At 45.7% G+C, this 8,823-nt stretch overlaps 1 protein-coding gene across 1 annotated transcript in view; it reads right to left on the reverse strand.

Moving 5' to 3' along the window:
* ZNF281 (zinc finger protein 281) overlaps positions 1-5,474 on the reverse strand; it is a 29,061-nt gene extending 23,587 nt beyond the window's left edge. Inside the window, exon 1 of the mRNA XM_011367253.2 lies at positions 5,469-5,474. The gene's annotated coding sequence lies outside the window, so the exon portion shown is untranslated. The remainder of the gene's footprint in view (positions 1-5,468) is intronic.
* Positions 5,475-8,823: the final 3,349 nt, after the last annotated feature.

Below are 8,823 nucleotides of genomic sequence, written 5' to 3' on the forward strand. Positions count from 1 at the left end.
TGATGGTTCCGATCTGTGTTTCCCTGATGACTAATGATATCGAGCATCTTTTCTTGAGCCTATTGGCCATTTGTTTGTCTTCTTTGGAGAAACGTCTATTCAGATCCTTTGTCCATTGTTTAAACTGAGTTATTTGTCTTTTTATTACTGAGTTGTAAACATGCTTTATATATTCTAGAAGTTCTTCATGTTTTCAAATATTTCTTGCATTCTGTGGGTTATTTTTTCATCCTGTTGTGTCCTTTGACGTACGAAAGATCTCAGTGTGGATGAAGTCCATTCATTTGTTGCTATTGTTTGTACCTTCAGTGTCACAGTGAAGAATCAATCCATTGTCAGATGCAGGTCGCAAAGATTCACCCTTACATTGAAGAGTTTCCTGATGTGAGGTCTCACTTTTAGGTCTTCAATCCATTTTGAGTTAATTTTTGCATGTGGCGAGCCTAAGACTGTTTTCACCAGAGGATTTTAGCTGTATAATAAACAGCTCTATGAAACACAACTTTGCATTTTTTGAAGGGACGTGGTTGGTACCCACAAAGATTTATCTCAAGCCTTGCTTGGTTCCAGGAAACTTTCTATCTCATGGATGTGGTGACTTTGCCACAGAGCGGGGCACTTTTTTCTCTGGCAGCTGAGAGAAGCCTCAGACCCAAAATGCTGCTCAGAACTTCTGCTCAAGATGGACATTTTGAGGACAGTGTTGGCTCTGACTTCATCTTTTCCTCCCTTTACAGTCCCAATGTCCTCATCTGTTTTATTTTCATTCTGTTCTATTACACGTGTCCCTGGAGCCACCCCAAATTACTTTTTGAAACCGAATGAAGTAGAATTAAATAAACAAAGACTTCTAAAAAACTTTGGCATCCTCTCGTGCACCTTAAAGTTTGAGAACTATTGCCCTGAGGTGATAACATCTGGGACGGGTCACATTTTAAGTGGTTATCGGTGCTGGTGTAACTGCTTTCCATGTTAAAAAAAAAAAAAAAAAAGAAAGAAAGAACATATAAGGACCCCAAAAACATCAATGCAAGAATATCCAAAATCACATGTCTTTTTCAAACATTTGCCTAGGGTTAGTGTTGGAGGGAAATGAACACAATTCAGTTAAAATTCTATAAGCTTAAAGATTCAGGTGATATAGCTTGTATTTATTATAAATTCTGTGGATTTTGTTGGCTTATAATCAGGGGTGGTTATACTGTAGGAAATATGACACAAAAACAATAATTTTGATAAGCAAAGGTTAATTTTAGAGATTTTTCTATATATAGATTTAAGACGGCTGGTTCGCTTTGGAGAGGGGGCGGAACGGTTATTTTGGCAGCTCTGTTCTCTGGTGCAGGTCCTGACTGGCTTCTGCCTGCAGACAAATCCAAAGTGTGAAATCGCAAAGAAATACCAGGCCATTGGCCAAAGTTCTCAAGATTGGACAGAAAGTGATTCTTTTTCTTTTGACTTGGGACAGTGAAACCTAATGATCTCTTCTGCATCTGAAGACATATTTTTGGCATACGTTTATAGTCCTAGTAAATAACACTTCTTAACTGGAAAAGCCCCAAAACAATCATATAGAAACCAAACCTTTTAATCTTTATTCTTTCCTTATGTCAGCATGGGTCATTCACGTTTTGAAAGCAGTGTCAGCAAAATCCCCTGGTTTCAATTTTATTAAGATAACTCTTTCATTCGTTCTTTCTGATAATATACTTCTAAGCCAAGAGAAATCCATGCCCTGGGCCCCTGCTGGATGGACGTGCATCTCAGAATGCAAAATACTCAAAAACACCAGAAACACACATCGTCCCGAACCTCTGTAGTAAAACTTGCTTGAACTTGAAAGAGACGTAAAAAGATTCGGTGACTTAGGAAAGCTGGATTTTAAATCACAAAAGGTGTATTTCATACACTGAACGTACTAGGAGAAAAACGGGAGCGACTTAAATGTCTAATGATGAAAACGTCATTAAATTGTTTCATCCAAACGATAAAATATTATGCAGTCATTAATTTTTCACAGAATTTGTAGCAGCTCGAAACTTCGATTCCGGCAGACACGACGTTAGAGAATATCACCCCAGTTATATAAATACATCGGGGTTTGAATACTGAAAAAGACCGAATCACCAAAATACCGATGAGGATGTTCTTTAGTTGAATTTTGTTATTTTCATTATCTTCTTTATATTTTCATAAATTTCCTAATTTTTTCCCCAAAAAACAATCCCTCTACACGATAAATAATTTTATTTCTTAGAGATTTTGCTCGTTAATTATTTTTTGGTACATGTGCTAGCAAAGCAAGCTCTGTCGGTAATTTTGAAGACCGAGCTGGCAACGTTAAATTATACGCTCTTTCCAGCCTGATTTCCTGTCATATCGCCCAATCTCGTGGCTCTTGCCAAGATCAAGAGTTTCCGCATGTTCGTGTGCACAAGCGTCCCCTGGCAGCCCCCACCCCCTCTGTCAAGACTCCCCCAGTAGCTCCAGGAGTCCGCATTTGACACATCCGCCCCAGGGGGTGATGGCCCCCTTAACACCCACCGCCCTGACACCCCCTTACCCCAGCCCCGCACCTCCGCTCACTGTGACTGACTGTGCCAACCGTATGTCCCTCCTGGACTGGTGACGTCACACCAGCTCCTCGTCTCCGTGTGGCCGTGGGGTCGGGACTTCCTGACGGGACCCGGACCACGGCAGGTCGTTCGCGTCAGGGGTCGCTTTCCCGGTCCGCCCTCTCTGTGCAAGCGTTTCTACCATTCCCATCACCCTTCTCCCCACTTAGGAAATAGGTTCCTCTTTGGAGTTTGTGCACAGAGCTTCTTTTTCAATAACGGGCCACCAGCTGAGCGGCTATAAGCGAGCAATGCAGTCTTGCTAAGCTTTAGTTTCCTCATCTGAACAGGAGAATAACACCATCTTGAATGGACACGGTGAGGATCAGGAATAACACAAAATACTCTCGAGGAGCGAGCACTCAGGCAAATACGATAATTATTGTTCTTCACAAGGATATGCAGAACAAATCAAGTTATAGCTTAATGTTACTGTCTTGAGCCTACCTAAAAAATCAGTGTCTGAAGGTGCAAACTGGAATTACTCTGGGTATTACATTCCCTATATCGAAAGACTTATCAGAATTGTCCTTTTTTTTGGTCAAAAATAAATGAATCCTGTTGAGCAAATCAAAACATATTTAAGAAATAAGGCTCGTGGCAGTGGAGTAGAAAACAGAATGAACTGCGTTTGCGGGCAATTTAACACCCAAGTACTTGGATGACCACAAACGTAATGGTTGTGAGTCCCAGGCAACACCCGAAGCGTTCATTTATTAATACGTGACAAGGCGGAGTCAGCAAACCACAAAAGGTGGTGCGTGTTACCTCTACGACGGTCGATGGTCAGGACAGGGGTCGTGAGTGCAACACACACACAGTCACACACGGGCACCAAGGTGACCTCGTGGACCGGTTCTGAAGGACAGCCAAGTGTCCCAGTGTCGTGCTGGGTCATTCCTGTGCTGCCTACATTTTATTAATCACGTCGCCGATACTGTAGGTCGTTACAGAAGAGGCTGCCTCACCTAACCTGCCAAACCGTAATCAGACCGCAAAATACGAAGGCGCTAACGTCAAAATACACTTGAAACGGCAAATATGACGGGACTAATGCCAGAAATACACCTGAGAAGGCAAGAGAGGAGAAACTGAGCCATACAGGGGAGGGAAAAAAGCAGGTGAAGAATGAAAAATAGGGAAAGAAAATGAGCGAAAGGAGATAGCCCTAATGACATTCGGAGTCAGTACCGATCCCGGGGCGAGGCTGGGCAGCCGCTCAGCCGGCGTCCAGCGTGCAAGGCTGCACGCGGGGCCGTGGCCGAGACGAACGGGCAGGTGGGGACGGCCCCGGCCTCATTTATTGTTGAAGGGGGAGACAGGCACCCAGAATGTCATTGCAAAGCATCAGTTTGTTCGGTCAGCCGTCACAGAGCATCTCTGACAAGCCAGGCTCCGTGCGAAGCATTGATACATATGCATAAAAACACGAGAATACAAAGACATTACGTGAGTTCAGAAGAGACGCGCACTTACGGGATTAGATGTTGGATAACAAACTAATACCAGTATGAATAGATGAGAACGAATATTCTCCAGCTGCCATTCGATAGTGATTCAAGCAAACACTGCATCTCTAAGGCCAGTGCCTCGAGTTCGATAACAGGCGTCAGGTTACCTTAAGCCAGGGGCGAAGGAACTGTATTTAAAAATAGGGAGGAAAACACAGTCTTTATCTCCAAAAACCTGGTCTAATAAAGAAATTAGATATTTGCCAAACAGATATTTGAATTTTTAACGCTGCTTCTAACTGTTCATGATAACTGTTTATTTTGAAATGAGAAGTCACGATTCAGAACTCTCTCCTACAGTAACGTCCTTGCTGGTGGTCTTTGTATGGGCAACAGGCCAGACTTAAGTGTTCTCGCGCGTAATTCTTCCTACTTTATGCAGCTACCCCGAACACCACGAAGTACTTTGAATACTATGAACGAAGGTAACTTTATTTTTCGGAGTCTGTAAAATGCAAACGCACTGATCTGGGACTTTCTTGAGCTCTAACTTGAGCATTAAAACAAACAAACGGATAACTAAAATTAAATTTTCATTCAAGGCACACATTCTTAAGTTCTACTAAATGAAAACAAACATTTATAAGTGACGGTGTTGTTTATACATAGGACGAGCCTTCATTACGCCGACATCCGTCCACCACTTTAAGCTGTGTCCTCTCGCTGGGCTGAGAAAGCTCTGCAGAAAGATCTAACATGTAAATATGTTAGCTCGTAATTCAAAGCATCTTGGATTGAGATTTTAACACCCAGTTAATGTAAGAAATAGTAGGGCTTTCATCAGTTCAGTTCAACATACATTTATTGAGTGTTCGTCGTGAAGCAAAAATCATTAGGACGGCGTCTTCCACCTCCATGAACTCGCAATCCAGGGGATACGGTTTTACCCAGTTTTTAAACTACTTCGGCTTCTTCATCTTCTATTAGAGGACCCAGTCCTTATTTCAAGAGCATCCTTGCCCGTTCCCCAACTCCCTGTGCCTTCCTCCGGTCCGGCCACTGAAGACAAGCCCCTGGTGCCTTAGACGCGATTCTCGCCTCCTTTCTCAGGAAGTCGCTCTCCTGAGTCTTAGTGATTCATCCATTTTGTCTTCTAGGAAATTTCTTCCTCGCTCTCTCAACTGGATCCGTGCCAAAGAGACGCAAACGTGCTGGAGAGTCTCCCACGGGAACGAACCCTTCCTTGGACGGGTGTCCTCCTCCAGCCCGACCTCTCTCCTCCTCCTGACAGTCAAAAGTCATCTTTACCTCCGTCCGGCGCATTTCTCCACCTCCCGCTGACTGTTCAACTCGCTTTGAAACAGCTCTCATCCGCAGCCCCCGAACAGCTCCTGCTGAAAACGGTCCCCTCCGCCGCACGGCCGCGTTTGAGGCCAGGTCCGTCGGCCGTCTCTCCTCGCCGTCTTCCTTGCCTTTGGAGATACTGAAGTCTCACTTCCTGCCCACTGGTGATTGTGGCACCGGAGCAAACCCACCAGCCACCCGGAGGGCTCACCACCGTCCTCAGAAGGGGCGTCAGGGGTCGCCGCTCCTTCCCGCTCCTGCCCTCTGTCCTCGGATGCTCTTCCGGCCCGAAGGCCCAGAGCCTGAGCTGCCCTTGGCGGCCTGAGTCTCTCCCCGGATGAGCAATTGGTTCGATTTCAAGAATTATTGTCAGGGAAGCATGGACGGGCCCAGAAGACGCGAGCACAGGAGGGGTGGCCTTCGAGGCCGGGAACAGGCCCTGACGCTTTCTCCTCCTTTTCTCCTCTCCACCCCTCCGCCCAAAATTTTGAAAGCATTCACTCTACCAACTTCCAGAAGAAAAAAAACGCTGTCGGCCGTACCGTAACTCGGGAAATGGGAATTAAAATCGCGATATTTTAACCCTTGAAAGGGTTTTGAACAAAAGAAGGATGTGATCTAAATGCTTTGTCAATGAGCACATCTTTGTTCATGAAAGATTTTAGAACGAGGGGTCACCCGTTAGATTTGTCTCGACATAAACGACTCAGATCTGAGTTTGCAGAATATGCGATAATAATGGTATCTCTTTCCACAAAGAGGGACAGTGCGACACGCCGGAGCACCGGGATGCACGCGGCTGGGCTTTCGGTCTGGACTCTCCTTCCGGCTCCTTCTCAGCCTCGGTCTCCCTTCTCCGAACTCTAGAGGCCAGACGTTCTCAAGACCGGCCCAGAGACTATGCTCTTCTCACACTAGGCCTCTCTCGGGGCCACCTCAGTTGTGCCCACAGCCCAGTGTCACACGCATCCTTTCCTGCCCCGATCGCTCACCTGAGCTCCAGACACGAATATCCAGCCGCCCGCTTGACGCCTCCGCGAGCTGGTCTCGGGCGCGTCTGGGCCCCTGCCAGGGACCGCAGCACTGTCACCGGCGCGTGAGCCGGGAACGCTGTCCCCATCCGGACAACTCTGGCTCCTAAATATACGCCACCGCAGTCACCGCCGCCGCCACCACCGTCATCGTCACCGTCACCATCTCCCTAGCTCACCCTTCCACGGCCACTCGATGAGGCTGCAACAGCCACCTCGCTGGCCTTCCGGAATCCATTCGAACGCTTGTCCAGTGTGCTCTCCTCAAGCAGCAGTGACAATCTCCACAAAACTCAGATGGCAGCTCCGGTCACTTACGGACCTACGGCAGGAACTCGAAGGGCGAAGGGCTGTGCCTTGGTGTCAGCACCGATGTGACACGCAGAACTTCCCAAATGGCTGGGGTCTTCCCCACTGAACCATAATTCCGTTATCACTCACACACACACCGGCATTTATTTCTACGTCCTACAGTAGTAAGAAGATAAGTGTATGTAGAAAATGGTTTAAAATTACCTCAGATGGGAAGGTTGGGCATATTTTATGGATCCTACTTTGCTGTCGCCCCGCACTCTCCTGTCTGACATGAGAATGCTCAGTTTTCTAGAACAGAGACGATGAGCCTCGGCCGCAGTGCGGCTGGAAAGGCTCACACGTCCGTCCTCTCCATGGTCCTCCCTCTTCGGTAAGGAGCAGGGACACCAAGTCGGACACCGCCCACGCCCAGCAGGATCTCCACGGCGTTTGGTTTTGACAGAAGGCAGAGTCCCCCAGATCGGTCTTAATTCTAAGATGACTCAGACTCTGGAAGGTTTTTGGTCCCCTCTGCACCCATCACAGCGCTGAAAGCGCAGGACAGGAGGACCGTACCAGCCAGGAGGACGCTCGCTTCTGACTACAGAGCACGCTGGAAATGTACAGGAGCAAGAGGCGAAATTAACCTCGAAGGAGAAAAACAGAATAAGGTTACACTGCACTTAAAGTATAAAATTTGGTGGCGCTTTCAAATTAATTTTAATTTCATAAAAGAAAAATAAAACCAATATACCACTGTTTTATAGTGCCTGAAATAGCTTTGAAGTCGCCCATGTTAAAAAAAAAAAACCCTAATGTTACAAACATATCTAGATCGGACGATTTTTTTTAAAAGTTGTGGTAATTAAATTCGATGACCATTTGATTAGTTTCTTGTGCAAGATATGCCAGAAGCCAACAGGATCTCAAAGATGAGGACGACTTGCCTTGAAGAATTAGCAAGACTTTGACAGGCAAGAAGAGAGGATGTTCCAGGCACCAGGAACTAAACAACATCAGTGACAAAATCAATAAAGCCCAGGCTTCTGTTGACATTTCTGTTCTCAACTGAATGGTCACTCCTGTTACCTGTTTCTCTTTCTTTGGGTTGTTAATCTCGGGTTGTACTTTGGAGCGGGGCTATTTTTATTTCCAGAAGTATCGCCCCGCCCCCCACCCCCCGACTGGAGCTCAGTCACTGTCACTAAATTATAGCCTACCGTCATCACACGGGACTAGCCATAGGTGAGTTGAAGGTCAGCGGAGAATTTAAGAGTGTGTAAATTCCCCAAATTTAAAAATTGAGAAAATCTAATCAATCACGCTGAAAGGCGGAGCAGCCTGCAGCTGCAGGTCTGAAGGTTCCAGAAGAGGTGATTGGACTTGGCTATGTGCTAACGTTTGACCTAGTGTAAATTCATTCTCCTTTTGGAAATTTTCACCAACTATTCTCAATGCAGTAGGGTCTGTCAGTGCCTGGCACATAGTAGGTGCTCAATAAATATTAGCAAAATGACAAGAGCTTTTTTTCACGTGGCTTTCGTACCCACTTTTAAGAAAAGCTGTTCACATATTATATAAAAAGTACCTGGACACTCAACACTGCATTTATTTTATGTCTTTTATGTCCAAAGCATTGATAGCGTGGGTACCTCTCCTGTCTGCAGAATGCTGTCTCGTGCAATGTTTTATTTGATCCTTAGAAGAATCTAGAGAGGTTAATGAGACAAATACTGTTACTCCCATTTCATAGCTGGAACTACCGAGATCCTCCATGGTCAGGAGACATGGCCAAGGCCAGAGAATGAAACCTTGCCTTAGATTTGAGCTCAGTCTACCTTCCACAATGTCGCACGGTCTCCTGAGCTCAGGCTCGTTCTTTTTTCCCGGTGTTGACTAACTGTCCTTACATCAACTGCATTAACGTGCTTGATTTATGGAACAGCCGATACTGTCTGTCTGTATCGTCTATCTTTCTATCTACCTATCAAGAGAGGAATAAGCAGAAAGAATAAAAGCAGTCGCATTCGGTTAAGGAATATTAAATCGAAAACTCTTTATAGAATTTTTATCATAAATTCTAATGAG

This window comes from Pteropus vampyrus, unplaced genomic scaffold (genome assembly GCF_000151845.1).
Source record: "Pteropus vampyrus isolate Shadow unplaced genomic scaffold, Pvam_2.0 Scaffold131, whole genome shotgun sequence".
NCBI classification, from domain to species: domain Eukaryota; kingdom Metazoa; phylum Chordata; class Mammalia; order Chiroptera; family Pteropodidae; genus Pteropus; species Pteropus vampyrus.